The sequence below is a fragment of the Crocodylus siamensis genome, chromosome 1 (assembly GCF_052110815.1).
Source record: "Crocodylus siamensis isolate JL-2025a chromosome 1, ASM5211081v1, whole genome shotgun sequence".
NCBI lineage: Eukaryota > Metazoa > Chordata > Crocodylia > Crocodylidae > Crocodylus > Crocodylus siamensis.
The window spans coordinates 17,487,024-17,505,197 of NC_143395.1; the positions used below are offsets into that span (position 1 = coordinate 17,487,024).

At 44.7% G+C, this 18,174-nt stretch overlaps 1 protein-coding gene across 11 annotated transcripts in view; it reads right to left on the minus strand.

Annotated features, from left to right (window-relative positions):
• Positions 1–18,174, minus strand: part of KCNS3 (potassium voltage-gated channel modifier subfamily S member 3) — a 62,734-nt gene that overhangs the window by 36,111 nt on the left and 8,449 nt on the right. The window contains exon 2 of one of the 11 annotated variants that reach the window (XM_090031818.1): positions 2,058–2,245. The exons of the other annotated variants lie outside the window; for them this stretch is intronic. The gene's annotated coding sequence lies outside the window, so the exon portion shown is untranslated. The remainder of the gene's footprint in view (positions 1–2,057; positions 2,246–18,174) is intronic. 11 annotated transcript variants of the gene reach the window in all.

Sequence of the window (18,174 nt, forward strand, 5' to 3'; positions counted from 1 at the left end):
GAGAGTGAGAAAGAGGGAAAACAGAAGCAAGTTGCTCATGTCCAGACTGCTAATAGTACCCAAGTACCTTCTTGCTACCAGTCCAGCTGGCTAACACAGCAAAATAGCCAAAGAAAGCTTAGGAAGTGATGTCCCCTTAGGATATCTGACCTTTTAACTAGGGATGTGAAAATTTAAACAATTAATAGTTTAACTGGTAAGTGCAGTGATAACTGGTTAGCTTACCAGTTATCTTTTAGCTCTGGGTGGGTGCAGTCTGGCATGAACCTGGTGAAGGGAAGCCACAGCAATAATCAGAAAGCAGCAGGGCAGGCAGGAGGGAGGGAGGGGGACTAATACCCATAGCCTAAGAGGAAAACAGCCAGCAGCCTAATGACTCATCAATTAAGCAATTAGCTGCTGGTTCACTGGTGCTCCCTGCCTCCCAGCCTTGTCTGGCTGGGCTTGCCTCCTCTCTCCTCCTCCCCCCAGTCACAGGGCTCCAGGAGAAGGTTAAATATTTTAAAATTATATTTACATCCCTACTTCCAACTATGTCCAGAGTTGTAACTTCCCCTGCTGAAAAAAAAAAAGATGTTTGTGCAAACAGGTATATACTCCCCTTCTCCAACTGAAGGGGATTGTTAGCTGGCAGGTGTGCTGGGGGAGGAACTACAGACCGCTCAGTTCCCCTCCGTCCCTACAGAACCAGGCCAGGACAGTCAGGGGACTTAACTATATACACATTTATTTACATTAACTTATCACAAGGGAAAGGAACATGGATATAAACATATGTACAATGTATATATAAGGCATCTAAACCAGTGACATAAACAATACCCTCTAGGTAAATGACATAAAACCTTATACCAGTGCTCCAGATACAGGTAAGTCATAGGTAAGTATCTGATGTGAAACAGATAAACCTCAAAGGTAAACAATCCCAAGGGGATACCTCAATGCCCTGGGGCTTTTCCCAAGCCCTACAAAGAAGCTGGTAACTTTAAGGGGGCCCGCTCAGTGGGACCTCCCCTTTTAGGAGCCCTTAACAAACCAGAAGGGGACTCCCCTCCCCTGTGGGAATCCTCTTTTCCCTGCAGCTCACAGCTCCCAGGCCTGGAGGGTCCTCGCCCTCTCTGCCAGGCAGCTCTCTCACCTGTAGTGGGTTTCAGTGGGGAGTCGCTGTCCTCTGGAACGGGGCTCTGCTATGCAGGGCTTCTGGGCCCTCTGGCTCATCCCTCTTGGCTGGCTCGGTAGCCTGATCACCAGCTGGCTCTCTGGACTCAACCTTTTGCTATGGGTCAGAGGCCTGGGCTGCCTCGTGCAGCACCAGGATCAGTCTGCTCCTGGCCCCTCCATGCAGCACCTCCTGCACCGACCTCCCAGCCAAGTGTCAGGGGTTGAGGACCTGAGCCACCCAAGCGCTCCAAAGGTCCTACTCCGTGCACCAGCCTGTGCATCGTGTCTCTAGCCACATGCCCGAGGTTGCAGACCTGAGCCGCCTCATGCAGCTCCCAGAGTCTGAACACCATGCTGCACACCAAAAGCCTAGCTGCTGGAGCCATCTACTGTTCCCTGCTGATGGAAGTCTTCAGAGGCACTTCTGGGCTAACGCTTTGCCCTGCTGAGCAGCTCTCCTCAGCTCTAAGCCCCCTCCTCTCTCTTGGACGTGCTTCCCTCATGCTGGGCACACAGCAACTTTTATATGCTCCAGAGCTCCGCCCCTGAAGTCTTCCGGACCTGAGTGTTGCAGTCTTCAATCAGGTCCAGGGGGCAGGGGGGACTCCTCTCCCCCTCCTCTCAGGAAAGGGGCATGACTGAACTCCTCAGGCTGCCTCCTGATTGGGGGATGAGTTCCACCAATCAAAACAGCAAGATTTCAAGCCTGGGACTCAACCCAAGCTCCAAAAGACAACCTGCTACACAGAGCAGCCGTACATGAAAGTGGAAATAAAACCTCAAGCAACACAGGCCAGCCCCATAATGTGCCGAACCACACCAAACCGCTGGCCAGAGCTGGGCCAGGTGTGCACCAGCACAATTCCAGTGGTTTTAACAGAACCGCACGGACTCACCCCAGCCAAGGCTCTGACCCCGTGTCTTTATGTCTGTAGTATTCGCAGAGGCAATGCTTTTATTCCTCTGTGAAAGAGAAGCTCCAAGTGCTTAAAGAAGCAATTTCCTCCCGCACTGACATGAAGTTAAGCCAGGCCTGGACTTCTATTTGAATACATTTTTGTCACTTTGATACTTCTGTTATTTCCTGGAGAGTTAAGACAGGAGAAAATAAAATGTCAACAGTTCAGGGTGGGAAGAGTTTTCAGCGACTGTACCTTCAGTGCCGATCCACCTCTATTCCTGGTAAGGTTACAAAGTACTTTCTGAGCCATTACCCTCTTACTCACCTCACCTTTATTCCTTACCACATGAATTTTATTTAGGACTGTCAGAAGCAGTAAGAGCTACTCAAGTCTGCTCTACCTTTTCACACATTTTCTTTCCGTAACTTTCCATGTAGCATGCTACACAAGTAGAAACACAGGATGTGATGCTGTGAACTTTACACACACAAGCTGTCTTTATCCCCACTACTCATCTCATGAGAAAGAAATAGGATGCTAGGGAGACTATCTGTGTGTAAGGACTAGCCACACCAATAAGGACCAGTAGCTCCAACTCTACAAAAGCAGACGTGTAGCCAAAGAGTTTTATTTGTGCATTAATGGTGAGATTCAGAAAAGAAGGGAGGCACCTAAAAATAGGACGTAGGAACTTAAATTCTGTCGAAAGGTATTGCTATATGTTTCCTTAACTGCATGTTAAGGCTCTAAAAAGAGGAGGGTCCACACATTAGGGGAGGAAAATAAGAGCTAAGGGCCCTCTGAGCAGCTCAGAGATAATCCTCTTCCAGGAAGGATTATCTCTAAGTGGTTTTAGGCAGCTCCTGTTGCAGTCACATTAGACAAGGCCAGTTGGGAGCTGGGCTCTGGAATCCCAAAAGGCACCGTTCCCAGGGGAATGCTCTGTCTTTCCTCCGAGTGACAGTAGGGGCAGGCAGGGGAGTCATAAAGATAAGTATTCCTCTTGCCCTCCCCTCCCATTCTGGGCTCCCCACCTTGCTCCCTTACCCTCGCCCACCTCCAAGGCTCCCTCCTTGCTCCCCCCATCCCAGGGCTCCCCTCTGCCCCCCATCCTCAGGGCTCACCCCCACCCCCTGTGTCCTCCGCTGTGCCACTGGTGCTGTCCCAGGGGAGTGGGCAGGGAAGGGGAACCAGGGCAGTAGGAAGCAGCAGGCTTAATTCAGGTCTGTGGGGTACAGAAGGCAGGGGAGGACAGTAAGTCTGATCCAGGCCAGCAGGCCCACCTGGGCATGCAGGGAAATAATGCAGGCTTGATCAGGACCCATACGAGGTATCGGGGAATGGGACCCAGTCTGGGTGGGTAGGGGCGTGGGTCCTGATTTGGGCCACCTACAGTGCCCCAGAAACCAGGCAAGCCAGCCAAGCACAGAGCAAACTTGGCTCCTGGCTGCACCCCTGCTCACCAGCCCTTTAAGGGCAGATCAGAGCAGTACACATTACAGGGTATTAACCCTTAACAAATAATTGCTCAAAGTACATGATAACTTTAACATGTGCTAACTGTAAGGTGTAATTACACCCCAAGACAGGGATTTATGGAAAACCTGCTTAACTTTTTAGGCACCTGGGTCATCTAATGAAGACTGAAGAATGGAATTGAATCCTCATTTCCCACTCCCTGGGCAAGTGCTCTAACAGTAGCCTATTATACAAAATGTTGCCCCCCCCATTACTTATACTGGCTTTGTCTTAACAGAACCAGTCACCTATACATGAAGAGATAGCTTAGACACCTAAATGAGGCTGGGGTTTTGGCCTGTGAAATTCATTCAAGCACTTAGGTTAGAACTGCAAGGAGCTGACTAACCAATCCCTACATCTGCCTACATCTGAAATCTTGCCCATCCTCACCATTGTCTATTTGATGGCTGATGCATCCCCAGCTTTTCATGCAAATAATGACAACTGCAGTTCTTAACTTTCCCACTTCTAAATAGAGAGAGCTTCAGTGAAGGGAGGTGGCAGAGGTTTCTCTCCGACTTCCCAGTTCAGTGCTCTGGTCACTGCTTATGCATTATTCAGTCCCTTCGCCAACACTCCTTTTGAAACTGCATTTAATAGCCATTGGTTGTGAGCAAGGGTCCATGGCCTGTTCCCTTCCAGATCAGCAGCCATTTCGCTGAGCCACAGGCCATCTACCTTCCACTTTTCCTCCTGTCCCTTCATATCTCCTTCTCTTGACTGCCAAATGTCTAGGTTTGAAATCAGGACTAGAGAGGGGGCTGGGGAAGAGGCTACAGATTAATTAAGCAAGACTAAAAAGAAAATATTATTTCCCCATATTTACATATGGAAACCCAAAATGCAAGGAGTAATTGATTTGTCTCGATTTAGATTTTAACTATAATCTCCTATGAATTCTACAAACCCAGATCTAAGAATTTCCATACTGGGAGTTACGCTTAAACTGTTTTCTAAGGCTCATTCTTTCAGGACTGAATCAGATACATGTGCATACCTGAAGTGCAATGCTCCACCCATGGAATGAGAGGGGCAGAACCCGGTTATTCTGTCACAATATACATCAGTATAATTCTGAATACCACTTGGGCCTATTTGTTTATTTATTTCTGGGGTAAAACTTTACCTCTGTCTGAACTACTTTAGCTTCCTGATCAAAGCATCTCAGTTTGGTTAACAATACAACAGACTACATTAAAATAGACAAAATCCAAGACTACTCGTTTTTCTAAAAACAAGAAAACATGAAAAATATTGGGACCAAAAAAAGAAAAAAAAAAAATCACTTAGCCATATCAGGCTCGGAGCTTTGCTACCAACTTCAGTGGGCACAAATGTGCCTTAGTTTCTGGAACTTAATTTCTAAGACTGCAGTAAAACTGCTTATTGATTATGCAGACCGTGTTTACAGTGGTACTTCCGTTTTATTACTCAGTAGAATAATTCCAGAAAACAACCATTATCCGTTTGTTTTAAAAGCATATGAACAGCATTCATTCATAGTACACAGAAAAGCTGACTTCTGCTTACAAAAGCCACTATCTACAGCCCATTGACGTCTTTCCATCAACATCAGCAAGCTTTGGATAAAGACCAGAATACACAAAAGCAAGTTTCAAGAAGTCTAATAAAAGTTCCTTTCTGGTACATAATTTTTCTTCTTTGTATTGTAGCTGTATCTAGGAGAGCAAGTCATAGACTGGGATCATATTGTCATAAGCATTGTACAAGTGCCCCAGGTATCTAAAAAGAAAATATGACTAAAGCTCCACGATGAAACCATGGTCCAATTCCTCACTCTGCTGACCCAATAGAATTTGCCACAGCAATGGCACAGCCTCTTTGTCCAAGAGGCAAAGCTTTCTTGGGGAATGAACTCAAGACAGTGGAGAGAACTCCTCCGGGAGCTAAACAATCAAACCCCACTGCCCTCAGCTTTAAGTGCAAGGTGTGTTTCTTTGCCCTTGCCTTCTGTAATATAGACACATAGCAGCATGTGTTTATATTACATAAAAACGCCAAAACACTTCACTGCACACACTTCTCCCCCTGGGGAGAAGATAAAAGAACAAACAACACATGACAGATGTTCATCATTTAGTTGCTTTAATTGCCTTGATGTGCTACTGGATGGAGCTTGAATCCTAGGGGAACAAGCACATTAGAACTTCTATAGAATAAAACACAGAACAAAAACTTCAAGTTTACCACATGGACCAAAGTCGTCTTCTGAGATGCTGCAAATAACCTCAAAGAAAAAAGTTCCAAACATTAAAACTGAGGGCAAAACAACTCTACCCAGAAACCTACTGTAAGCAAACCCACTTGCCCAGAAACGAAAGAAGGCTGCTGGAGAAGGAAAAACACTGGAATTTAATTTTTTCCTTGGAAATTCAGAGTTAGATTCTGGCCAGTCATATAAACTTAGGGTCTCCTTTACACCTTACATGATCTTACATAGGTGTTGCATGTTAGTCTGCATCAAGTGAGAACAAGGAGCAACGGTCTCAAGTTGCAGCAAGGGAAGTTTAGGTTAGATAGGAGAACGTTCTCACTAGCAGGGTAGTAAAACACTGGAACAGGTTACCCAGAAAGGTTGTGGACTCTCCATCCGTGGAGGTTCTTAAAACCCAGCTAGACAAAGCCTTGGCTGGGATGATCTAGTTTGGGAATGATCCTGCTTTGAGCAGGGGGTTGGACCAGATAACCTCCCGAGGTCCCTTCCAACCCAAATTTTCTATGATTCGAAGTGTACTGTGGAATCCCAGGAACCTACGTATCCCCCGGTGACATAACCAGGGTCTCCAAAATTCTCAAGGCAGGGCTATGGCACAGCTTAGCCCTACTTTAATGGGCACTGTGTTTGCCAAAACTACTTTGGTGGAATGCTTTCAGGATTTTTTGGCTTAAATTGGTCTCCCAATCATAAACAGGCAAGAAAAAGGAAACAAATGCCTCTGTGCTAAAAATTAAACCAATTTATGGTCCAATTTTCAGCAGTGTGTCTTACTACTGTATTTTTTAAAAACCCAGCAAGTTCTCCTTAATTTTTAGTACTTTATTCTTTAGCTAAATATTCTATAGTTGTGCCTCCTCTTGTGTATAATGTATATATAGGGTCCTCAAACACCAGGCCAATGTGGAGAAAAGGATCTTTTAATGTCAAGGACTTTCCTTCTGCATTGAATAAACTGTAATGAACAAAGGGTCAATTCTTGCTATCACTGAAATCAAGGAGGGACATCACACTGACTTCAACTGCAGCAGAATCAGTGCCTGCTAAAACGTAATCTTAAAAGTACTGTCTAAATTTGTAATGCTGGTCTGTTCACTAATACAAAAAAGGATACCTTTTTACCTTTGTTAGCAAAGGGCTAACAGAAGCCCCCCATACTTCTGCTTTCAGTGCAAATCCTAATGTGCTCATCTGATCAAAGAACAGGAACAACATTTGTACTTTCTTTGAGAATTACTACTAATCGTCACAACCAACCATACAAATATTGAGTATTCAAACTAAAATGTTTAGAGGCAATGCGCGGGAGAACATTTTAAAAAACTGTCATGCAACTACTTAGAGGGTGAACTAATCAGCTACATTATTTGATAGAAATTATGTGGTTAGCTGTAAATTACTTTTTACATATTCCAAAGGGAATGCCATCCTTTATCCAAAACTTTATAGTAAAGTATCAAACAAATATTATCATCATTATTATTATTATTATTATTATTATTACTACATTCCTCTTGAAAAGAGTCAAACACAAATAAACTTTGGGTTGAGATCTAACCAACAAACTCTGTTTGTTTTTACTTCCATAAGCCTCACTCGGCCAAACGTGTCTTTCATGCAATTACAGTGATGTCAACAGAATTACTCTGAAACTGAAGTGGATTCAAAATTTTATGCATCTTTGAAGTAAAATACAAGGCAAAAGCTCATCTTTCAAAAAACTGTTAAGAGGTCTTTTGGCAAGGACATGCAACCAAATAAAAAAATCTGTGTACCCCTGGAGAAACAGGCTACAAAGAAAACTCTATGATCTTGTTCTTTGCTGTTGGGGAGGAAGGGAACTGAGCATTAAGGACTACAGTGACAAAAGAAATAACATTCTTGTTACAACTTGAAGTAGAAGTACATACTTTGGGAAAGATTGATCAAAAGCAGGAATATACTGGCATTATTGTTATTCTAAGTTTCTAATGCACATCTTCCTCTACTGCAATCTTGTTTCGTTTGGATTGTGTGCTTTAAGATTTTGGTCCAAATCTGTATTCTTTATTTAATCAAAATATGTATGCAAGCCAATAGTAAATGAAAAGGTATACCAACTTTAGAATATATTTCAATTACTGAAATGAGGGCATATTTATGCAGATATGAGATCTTCCATTTTTTGTTCTGAGAATGTTAGCCAATACAGGATATACAAGTAGACCGAGGTGAAGACATGCCAGTAGGCCAGAAAAGATGCCAGCTGCAGAGATGGTATTAGAGGGCATTCATTATACATATTATGTAGCGATTCGGGTGGATTTCTAATATACTTTAAAGCTCCTGGGAGCATTATACAATATCACTTAGTTATCTGAATGTCATTTATGTAATGATAACAAATGTACATTTTTCCTAACATGAAGGGACCTCCTGTGGATAAAACACTCTACGATAATTAATGAGATTCACACCCTGAGCAACTCCTGATGGCTCCTTGATTTGCATTCTGTTCCTATTATGTACAACTCCACAAAGGTTCAGAATTCAGCTAAAATTAAAAGATCACAATCAACCTCTACTAAGCGTAATGGACAGCTTAAAATAATTGAGTTTGCTTTAAAGTCCCCCTGTAATCCCTGCTGATTTAACAATAACGACGACATGGCAGAGGAGATACTTTTCAGCTTCTTTCAGTGGTGTGTTGTTTCCAAAAGCTACTTGGCTCCAATTACTGAACTGCACAAAGTGATTTAGGAAGATGAGAAGAACCCAAGAGCATTGTTATGCCCAGGTCAGCATCAGCACAGTTCACTGGTAGAGGAAAATGCCTCTCTACAGACTTGAGTTTACAACAATAATTTTGTTTGACAGGTAGTTTTAATGATGCTCTACATCTATCAGGAACATAGTCTGACATGACGATTGTTAAAAACTCTGCAGTAAAGCTTTCCATAGCACATTTGAAATTAGGGTAATGTTCTATATCAGTGATCGTCTCGAGGCACCCCTCAACAGGCTCTAGGTACCCCTTGGAAAATGCCAACTCCTAGGTTTCACTCATTTTTTAACCAAAGAAAAAGACTGGAGCAAATCTTTTGTTGCAGAGGACTAAAAAAGACCATAATGGAACAGTGTGTTTTTACTATGCATATTCCTCTCTCTAATGTCTGGGGCACCGATTCTCAAAATTTTTAGACTCAAGCCACCCCTCCACAAGTTTTCAGAATTTTGTGGCACCCCATTTCAAAACCTAATAAGCTACCAAAAAATATATTATAAATTAAATAATATTAAATCTATTAATAAATATTATAAAATATATTATAATATATTATAATACAGCATACACTTAGAATTTAAAACACATATAATAGTTACTCCTTCAGCCTGTTCTCCCCACTCTGCCTGGCCTTGCACACATCTGCTCCCAACACAGAACTCAGTACTCATGGGTCAAGGTTACCACTAGGGACCAGGAACTTGCGGGCAAATACTGGCCTTAGTGGGGCCCAGGAACTGGCAGGCCAGTTTCCGGCCTTGGTTATCCTAGGTTGATCTCCCCTGAGCTCCAGCTTCGGGTCCAAAATGGACAGAGCTCAGGGACACCCAGACAGTAGGGATGAGGTGCTGGGCTGCACACACGTGGCAATGATGCGTCCAGAAAATCCTCCATATCAAATGAAAGACTGCAGCACAAATACCAGTATCCTTCCTGAAGCCAGTGCTACCAACATTGAACCCATGATCCTCAAGCATCAGCTTCTCTAGACTGGACATTGTATGAGGATGCCTGACTCTCAACTCCCAAAACAAGGGCTCTACTCCAAGCTTAGTTATGGTCTGAGATTGAGGTGGCCAGAGAAAGTGCTACAGGCAGGTCCATCCCTGGAGGGGGTGCAAATCAGGGTGACCATCCTGGGCCCCGTCCTTTGGGGGGCCCTGTGAACAGTGCTGTACAGGCCCTGCTGTGGCTGCCATGCACTGTGTGGTGGCCACTCACCACCCTCACCCTGTTCCGCACCGCTCGCCTCCTCCACTCCGCGCTCCAGCCACTTGCCACCCCCCAGCCACGCACGGGCAGATATGCCCTGGGCCCTGCATACCCCTAGGGATGGCTCTGGTTATGGAGACGCATTGAAAGCATACCTCAAGGAAGTGGATGACAACTTCAAGAGCTGAGAGGCGCTGTATGCTGACCAACTCCAATGGCACTGCGACCTCAGCCAAGCAGCAGCCCATTTCAAAGTAAAGTCTTGCCTTTGAATCAGAGAAGAGAAAGCAGAGAAAGGAAAAAGAGAGGAATTCCAGCCTACAGCCTATTCTGCACAACAATTTGCAACTTCTGTGGATGGATCTATGGCTCAAGGATTGTACTCTTAAGTCACCTCACTGAGCCATGGTAGAGATCATTTTTGAACCATGAGCCATGGTCCAGATCATCTTTGAACTGAAGAACTACTGATGACACAACAGGCACACGGAAGGCATTCAGAGGGCCATGGGAGAGAGGGGAACAGAACACATGAGGCTTGGGGCAGGGAAGGGAGGAGAGAGGAGGACAGAGCCACACGAATAAGTCCCTCCATTTGCTACTGTCACTTACAATTTGAATAGAAGCCTTGGGGCACCACAAATTGTTCATATTATCTTTGCTGAGCAGTCCAACAATAGCTGAATCCATGTTACTTAATACAATGCGGAGAAAAGTCCTAACTTTGCCAGGACACAATTACACTTAGCATGCCTTTTGCTGCTTGAACCTGCAGTAGAGGTGGCATTTTAAGTGAAATTAACACATCCTAAGTGTAACATGAGACGTGGCCCTCTCACTAGCACTCTATCCAAATCGTCTTTCCAAGTAACGTGGACAAAGGTCAAGGGAAGCACTGGTAGAAGGATTACAGATCAGACTCTTAGGGTCAGATCCAGCAATGAATCCATGCAGATGGCACCCTAAGGCTGCAAGAAGAAGTCCTACAGAATTCAACTGATCAAAGCAATGGTTTAAATTATCAGAGGGATCATCAATCTACAAGGACCCAATGGCAGGATCAGGATAACAAGTTATGTTTTAACTGATTCTATGCGACTCAGTATGTTCTTAAACAAACTCTGTAACACATTACAAGGTTGAACATTGAACAACAGTGAAAGATTTGAAACATTTTTCCATACCTACGGTACAAGAAATGTGTGCGTGTCTACAGTATAGAATGCAAAGAATTTGCTGACAGAAGTGAGAATCTACACAATATATTTTCTGGTTTACAAACATGTGGTCTTAATGTAAAGAGAAGGGACATGGGCTGAAATTAATCCTTATATAGTTCTGTTCAAAAGGCTGACTGGGGCTCTCAAAATATAACCTAACTATTCCCTAGGCCTCTGCATGGGAGTAAATTGCACTCTACAACATCTTTTCCATCTTTACAGTCTCTGATCATGGTACATACATTTAAAACATTTTTGCATTTGGCTCAAGGGGATATTTGGAGAGTAAATGTTATGAATGATCTCACTGAGAGAAAGATTTTTTGAGATAATTCAAATTTTCCCTTTTTTAGGTCACTGACAGACATTCATTTAATGGCATAGTGTGACCTGATCCCTGCAGTCAGGCCTCCTACCATACCACTCACATATGCATAGCAGGAGGCATGAATTTAGGATCAGGCGTCAGATCCCAATCACACAACTGCCAGTGCAGGGAGCCCAGGGCACGGGTTTGCAAATGCTGGTCAGTGAAAGTAAATCAACTCCCATCATCTGAACTGCAAATTCATGGTCTCATGTGCCAGGACTCTGGGACCAGGGAGCCTCTCCCTGGAGTCCTGGTGTGCCTCGACATATAAAAACATGCAAATGGGCTACACATGGGGTTTTAGAACGTCCCAGTATGCTGAGCCTCCTCAATCCCAGGGTCCCCCCAGGATATCCCCTGTCCCAGGATCCCATGCAGCTAGGCTGTACACACAGTTTTGAAAGGTCCCATTGTGCCAAGACATCTAAAAAACCAGGTGTGCAGTCCAGCTGCAGGTGTAAGTTTTAGACCCCCTGGTGCACGGAGACCCCAGAATTGAAGAGAAGCTCACCAATCCCAGGGTCCTAGGACCTTTAAAAACCATATGCGCAGCCCAATTTAACATGCCACATGTTTAAATTAAAGTACCACACAAACAAGCCAAAGATGTTCTACACTGGATGCTGGCTGTAGTCAAGGCTGAGGATTTTGACTAGGGTGTGCCAGTGCGCCTGCTGAGACTTAAATCTGTAGGTTCCTGGATAGAGGGTCTTGTCTCTCCACTCAGGTCTGCCCAATCACCAGTTTTGCATTCCTCTGTAGAGAAGGGCATGCCCCTCTACCTGGGATCTCCTAAGTGTATATTGGCTACCTTTTACAGAAACAAGATGTTGGCAGCTGCCATGGTTCCCCCATGTGGAAGGTTACAGTGTTATGTCTTGTGTTGTGCTAGGGTTGACGGTAGTTTTACTAAGAAGGCAAATTATGGATTTGTGTAGGATGGTTTGGATAGGGATGATCCTGCCTCAGGCAGGTGGGTTGGACTAGATGACCTATGGAGGTCCCTACAAGTCCTGTTTCTCTATGATTTCTATGAATACATGTGAAGCATATTTGTAGCTTGTTTGCCTTTTTATTTCATGATAAATTGAGTGAGTATGTGGCATGTTTCATATTTATCATGCAATTCACTTGTAATCACACAAATGTAAAATTTATCAGAAGCCTTAGTGCCATCCCTTATTCCTGGGTACAATTATTTCATAGATTTCATAGACATTAGGGCTGGAAAGGACCTCGGAAGATCTTCAAGTCCAGCCCCCTGCCCCAGAGGCAGGAAGTCAGCTGGGGTCATAGGATCCCAGCAAGATAAACATCCAAATGTCTCTTGAAGGCGTTCAAAGTAGGTGCTTGAACCACCTCCAGCGGCAGCCTATTCCAAACACCTTGCTGGGGTCGTTTGAACCCAGTGCTCTTTTCTGCCATGGCGGGGGTCGGACTAGATGATCTACTCAGGTCCCTTCTGACCCTAGAAACTATGAAACCTTGGGGGCTCGGACAGTGATGAAGTTCTTCCTTATGTCCAGCCTGAAATGGTCATGAAGCAGTAGGTGACCGTTCGACCTTGTCATTCCTTGGGGTGCTGTGGTAAACAAGTGTTCCCCCAGATCCTGGTGGTCACCCCTGATAAACTTATAGGTGGCCACCAGATCACCCCTGAGCCTGCGCTTTTCCAGGCTGAAGAGTCCCATAGCTCTCAGCATCTCTTCATAAGGTCTGTTTTCCTGACCTCTGATCATGCACGTGGCTCTCCTTTGGACTCTCTCCTATGATTTTACTTAATTACTTTCTCTTATTGGAGTTTACAAACTTCAGATCTTTGTTTCAGTCTGTAACACACACCCGTAGGCCACTGCTTCCACACTGCACAGACCTGAGTTTTCATTATTTTCTCCTAAGGTAATGTTGCTCAACCTCCAGCCCACGAGCCAAATCCAGCCTGTGGGACCATGTCACAAGTCAGGAAATTTGGCAGCCTGTAAGCAGTGGTAGCATTAACTGCCACAGCTCTGGAACTGGCTCTGAAAACCATAGTAATTAACACTGCCACTACTCCCCTGCCACCAAATTTCCTGACCGATGGGGAGCTTTGCATGCCAGGCTGCACCTGCGGACTGACCCTGTGCTGGAGCTGGCCTTTGGACCAGACCCATGCCACTCATCCAGCCCATGGAGCCAGAAGGGTGAGTATCACTGCCTTAGACTGTTACTCCCACCTCCTAACCATATTTTCCTTCTATGGACTCCCTGCAATTTGACAATATGTTCCTTGTAAAGAGATAGGTAGAACTGAAAGCAATAGCTTAAGCACCACAAAGGGAAGGGTATTTCCTCCTTATTCTGCAAAGTGATGTTTTTAAACACAAAACCCTGAATTGTTACAGTAATACCATGTCAGGAAAATCAGTCCTGACATATTGCTGAAAATGGCCAGGTCCTATCTACACCAAGGATATGCTTATAGCATGACAGCAAGTACTGCAATATAGTGCAGAGACACTAGCTTTAAACCACCTAACTTCAGCATGGGAGCCTAGCCACGGCAGCATGGAGCCTATCGCAAGCTGCAAAACTGTCCAGAGAAACAAGAAATAAAGCTGCACTGAATATGCTGTGACTAGACTGGTTTTGTTAACAAATGAGCTAGTGAGGGCAGCATAGACGCACGCTAATTTTAACCCATTACTGACATGTGGGAAACGGGTATAACATTTCCAAGAGCTGATGCGGCCACAAAGAGCATATTATCAAACTAGTGCTTGGGAATCCAAACTGGCTAAAGAGTTTCTAGGCAGAGAACTAGTAACTTTTAGCCTGCAAAAACCTTAGCTGGTTTGGGACCTGCTTGCTCAAGAAACTACTTTTCTTGCTAGGCAATATTGCTACAGTTGTGCTTCAGTGCTTAGTTCATTAAAATCCTTCAGGCAACATGCATAAAAATGTAAAGAGCAGAGCTGGATTGGGATAGAGTCACTGAGGGTGTATGGTAAAAATCAGACTTCTCCAAATTCTACTTAACAATTCAGATCCTTCCTTTTCTATAGATAGATAGGTTTGCTTTGCAGTCTGAGCACCTAAAGTTATATAGGGTTTTTTCTTCAGATGTTCTGAAAGATGTTTATTGCTCAAAGTAAGAGTGGTTTTCTTTAACCAAATCATAAATCTCCAAGGGGTTTATAGAGGCTCTTACGAAGCAAGAATACAGAGAACTGTTGCTGTAAAATGTTTTGGGAAAACTTCTACTAAAAGAAAACTGCAAAAACCTTTGCATTTCACAAGAACACTTTCATGGGCAAAAGAACTAGCAAGAATCTGTGGAAAATTCCACAGCTGATCCTAGAGATGGGTCTGAACCAGAGCTCCAGGTCCAAATGATCCCAAAGTCTGATGTCTGTTTAGATCCTAAGAGTTGCTTTTTCACTTCCAATTCAGACGTGAAAACAGACATCATTACTCCTACACAGACTTCTGGAATCCTTCTCTTCTGAGATCCAAGAACCCCTGGAGTTACAATTTACCACTAATCATTTCAGTTTTAGGGATCATCATTCTCCAGCCCTCTCCCTAGCTCTCCAAGAAGCCATTAACTGAGTGGCACCCCATGAGGCAGAAATAGGTCCCATGAATATCTCTGCTGCTCATTTACATTTTGCTCTGTCTACAAACATTCAGCCAGAAGTCATTTGCTAGAATATTTGTGGAAAGTGTATACGCGCACACGCAAAAGATGTGAACATTGGTGAAGCAATTCCATGTTATGTTCAAGTGAATATTCATAAAAACATCTAAGGCATTATCCCAGCTCTAATCACAAGCAATAAAGACAAGGAATTGCCTGCAAATAAGTATTTTACCAAATAAGAATACTAAGAATTGATGCAATACCTACCAGGGGTTCTTTTAGGGTTAGCATGCATCATCTTTTTGAACAGCATTAAACAGCTATTAATACATGGATTTTAATATGCAGGATAATGCTGTACTTTGGCACAATATGTTGCACAGTGATTTCCTTTCCATAAAGCATTAAAGGTGTTCTGGGGCTGTTGATATGCCTACAGCATGTGATGGTTATAGCAATACTCACTTTCCAAAGTCAAGGTTCAAAGCTTCTCCCATTAAAATTAAGCTTGACTCCAATGGGAGAAAAAAAACAGATGCAGTGTGAAAGCTAAGCAATTTTTAAAAGGGACTGCATGAAGTCCAGCTCAACCCAAATACATTCTTTACCCTGTAATCCCCTCTTTGCACACACAGTTTCCATCAGCTTCTTTTTTATTAAAAAACAGGGAGGGAAAAACAACAACAAACCAATTAAAATTACCCATCTGCAGACAAATGCAGAAATTCTGCCAATGTCTTCAGTAGGATAGGATCCTACATATGGTACCTTTAATGTGAGTAGTCCAGTGAGACTACTCACATACTTAAGTACATGCATTACTACAGTCCTCATATATACACCGTCTATAGCAGTGGTCACCAACCAGTGGATCTCAGTCCACCAGTAGATCTTGGAGCCTCTTGTGATAAGATGGTGGAGCCTCTTGGAGTCAATCTGAGGCTGGGGTGGGGAGCTGAGTGCCCACGTGCATGCCCGAGCCCAGCAGGTCAGTCCATGGAGGAGGGAAAGAGCAGGGTCTAGATCAAGGCCCCCACTGTGAGGGACAGTATCACAGAGGCAGGACCAGGGGTAAGTTAAGCAGGGCCCCGGCCTGCCTTAATCTGGCCCCTATCCCTTCCCTCCCCGCAGACTTAGCTGCTGGGCAGGAGGTGGCAGTGGTACACAGTAGATCTTGGGTTGCTTTTAAATGCCAAAGCTGATCTCCTGCTTAAAAAGTTTGGAGACCACTGCTATATAGGATGTAAGCAATATCTACATATATATCCTACATATCTAGAATATAAACAGGATATAGTGTATCAGATTTAATCAGTTATTAATTTACTTTAAACAGCTGTTTAGAAGGGAAGCAAAGTATCACTAAGGGCCATTTCTCATAATGATTTACCTATGTGGCTGAAAAAATGAGGGGATCACCATTTTCAGCCGTACCTTGTCATGCATCCACAGGTGCATCTCGAGCAGGTCCAAAGAGGTGATCCGCCCCCTCTATACAACACTGGTCAGGCCGCAGCTGGAGTACTGCATCCAGTTCTGGGCGCCACACTTGAAGAGAGATGGACAACATGGAGAGGGTCCAGAGGAGGGCCACTCACATGATCAGGGGGCAGCAGGGCAGGCCCTACAAAGAGAGGACCTGGACCTGTTCAGCCTTCACAAGAGAAGGCTGAGGGGGATCTGGTGACTGTCTATAAACTTATGAGGGGGGACCAGCAGGCATTGGGGGAGTCCCTGTTCCCCTGAGCACTACCAGGAGTGACAAGAAATAATGGGCACAAGTTGGCAGAGAGTAGATTCAGATTAGACATCAGGAGGTGCTACTTCACTGTCAAGGCGACTAGGTTCTGGAAGCAAGTTCCAAGCGAAGTGGTGCTGGCTCCTACCCTGGGGGTCTTTAAGAGGAGGCTAGATGTACACCTTGTTGGGGTTGTTTGACCCCAGTACTCTTTCCTGCCATGGCAGGGGGTCGGACTTGATGATCTGCTCAGGTCCCTTCTGACCCTACTAACTATGAAACTATGGCACTATTTTCATTGGCCCTACCAAAACTTTTTAGTGAGGGAAGGGGAGGGGGAAAGGAACTGCTGAGAGTAGATTTATTTCAATTACACTCAAATAAGAACATCCTGACACATACTTCAGTAAAACCTCAGTGTACAGAAATGCTGACAGGAGGAGAACATTTTGCCAAGACCCAATGTGAAGTAAATTAAAAGACAAGATCTAAGAGCTAATTACAACAAATGCAATGCTGAGGTCCAGGTTATCTTCATGCCGTGCAAGAGAGGGAGAGGCAAGGGTCTTGCTTGTGTGGCCCCCTGACACAGGCAGTAGCTTCCCTTGGGCTCTGAAGGGGTCGTTACACAGTAATTTGGGGCATATCCTGGAGCTCCTAACATCTGGATTGTCCTCACATTAATACCTGAAATTGGTTTTAAGCATTTGTTAGGTAGATCAAAGTTACGCCACTCCAGGGCAGGATTATCTCAGATCTCTGGTACACTAAGATGTTGTGGGTAGGGGGGAGAGGTGGGGGGAGCTCCAATTTATTGTTTGCCCAGGGCCCCAATAAATCTTGATCTGCCTCTGGCCTGCACTGTCTGTCCGAGACGAGCTGGCAGGGAAGGGTTAAATTGCCTGCCCAGTCTGGCAGCAGCCGAGCAGTAGCTGTGGCAGGACAGGTGGGTTTACTCCACCTTGCCTGCTCCCCTGCAACAGACAGCGCAGGCAGCCACCAGTAAATAATGCCCTGGGGGCAAGAGAAGGCACAGGGGAACCCTGGGGAGCAGCAAGAGAGTGAGAATGGGAAGCAAGGGTTTACCTTTCAGTCCTCCAGGCACCTGCTGGCCTGACATGTGACTGGCTCCAAGTTCGAGCTAGCACTAACACCCATCAACATTTGTGCCGCTCCCAGTGTAACACGTAAGAAGCCCTCAAACACTTAGGTTCATATCCTCAAAAGGTGTTTAAACAACAAATTCCTATTTGGCAACTCTCTCCCACTGAGATCAATGAGTTATCCAGAAGCATAACTAGCAAGATGTGGGCCGTGGGCCAGTGTTTCCCAAGCCTGATGGGCATTCTTACACCCCCTAATGGTCCCAGCTGCCAGCCACACAGTGAAGCTCTCCCCAGCGAACATCTCACTTCTCCCCACTCTGCA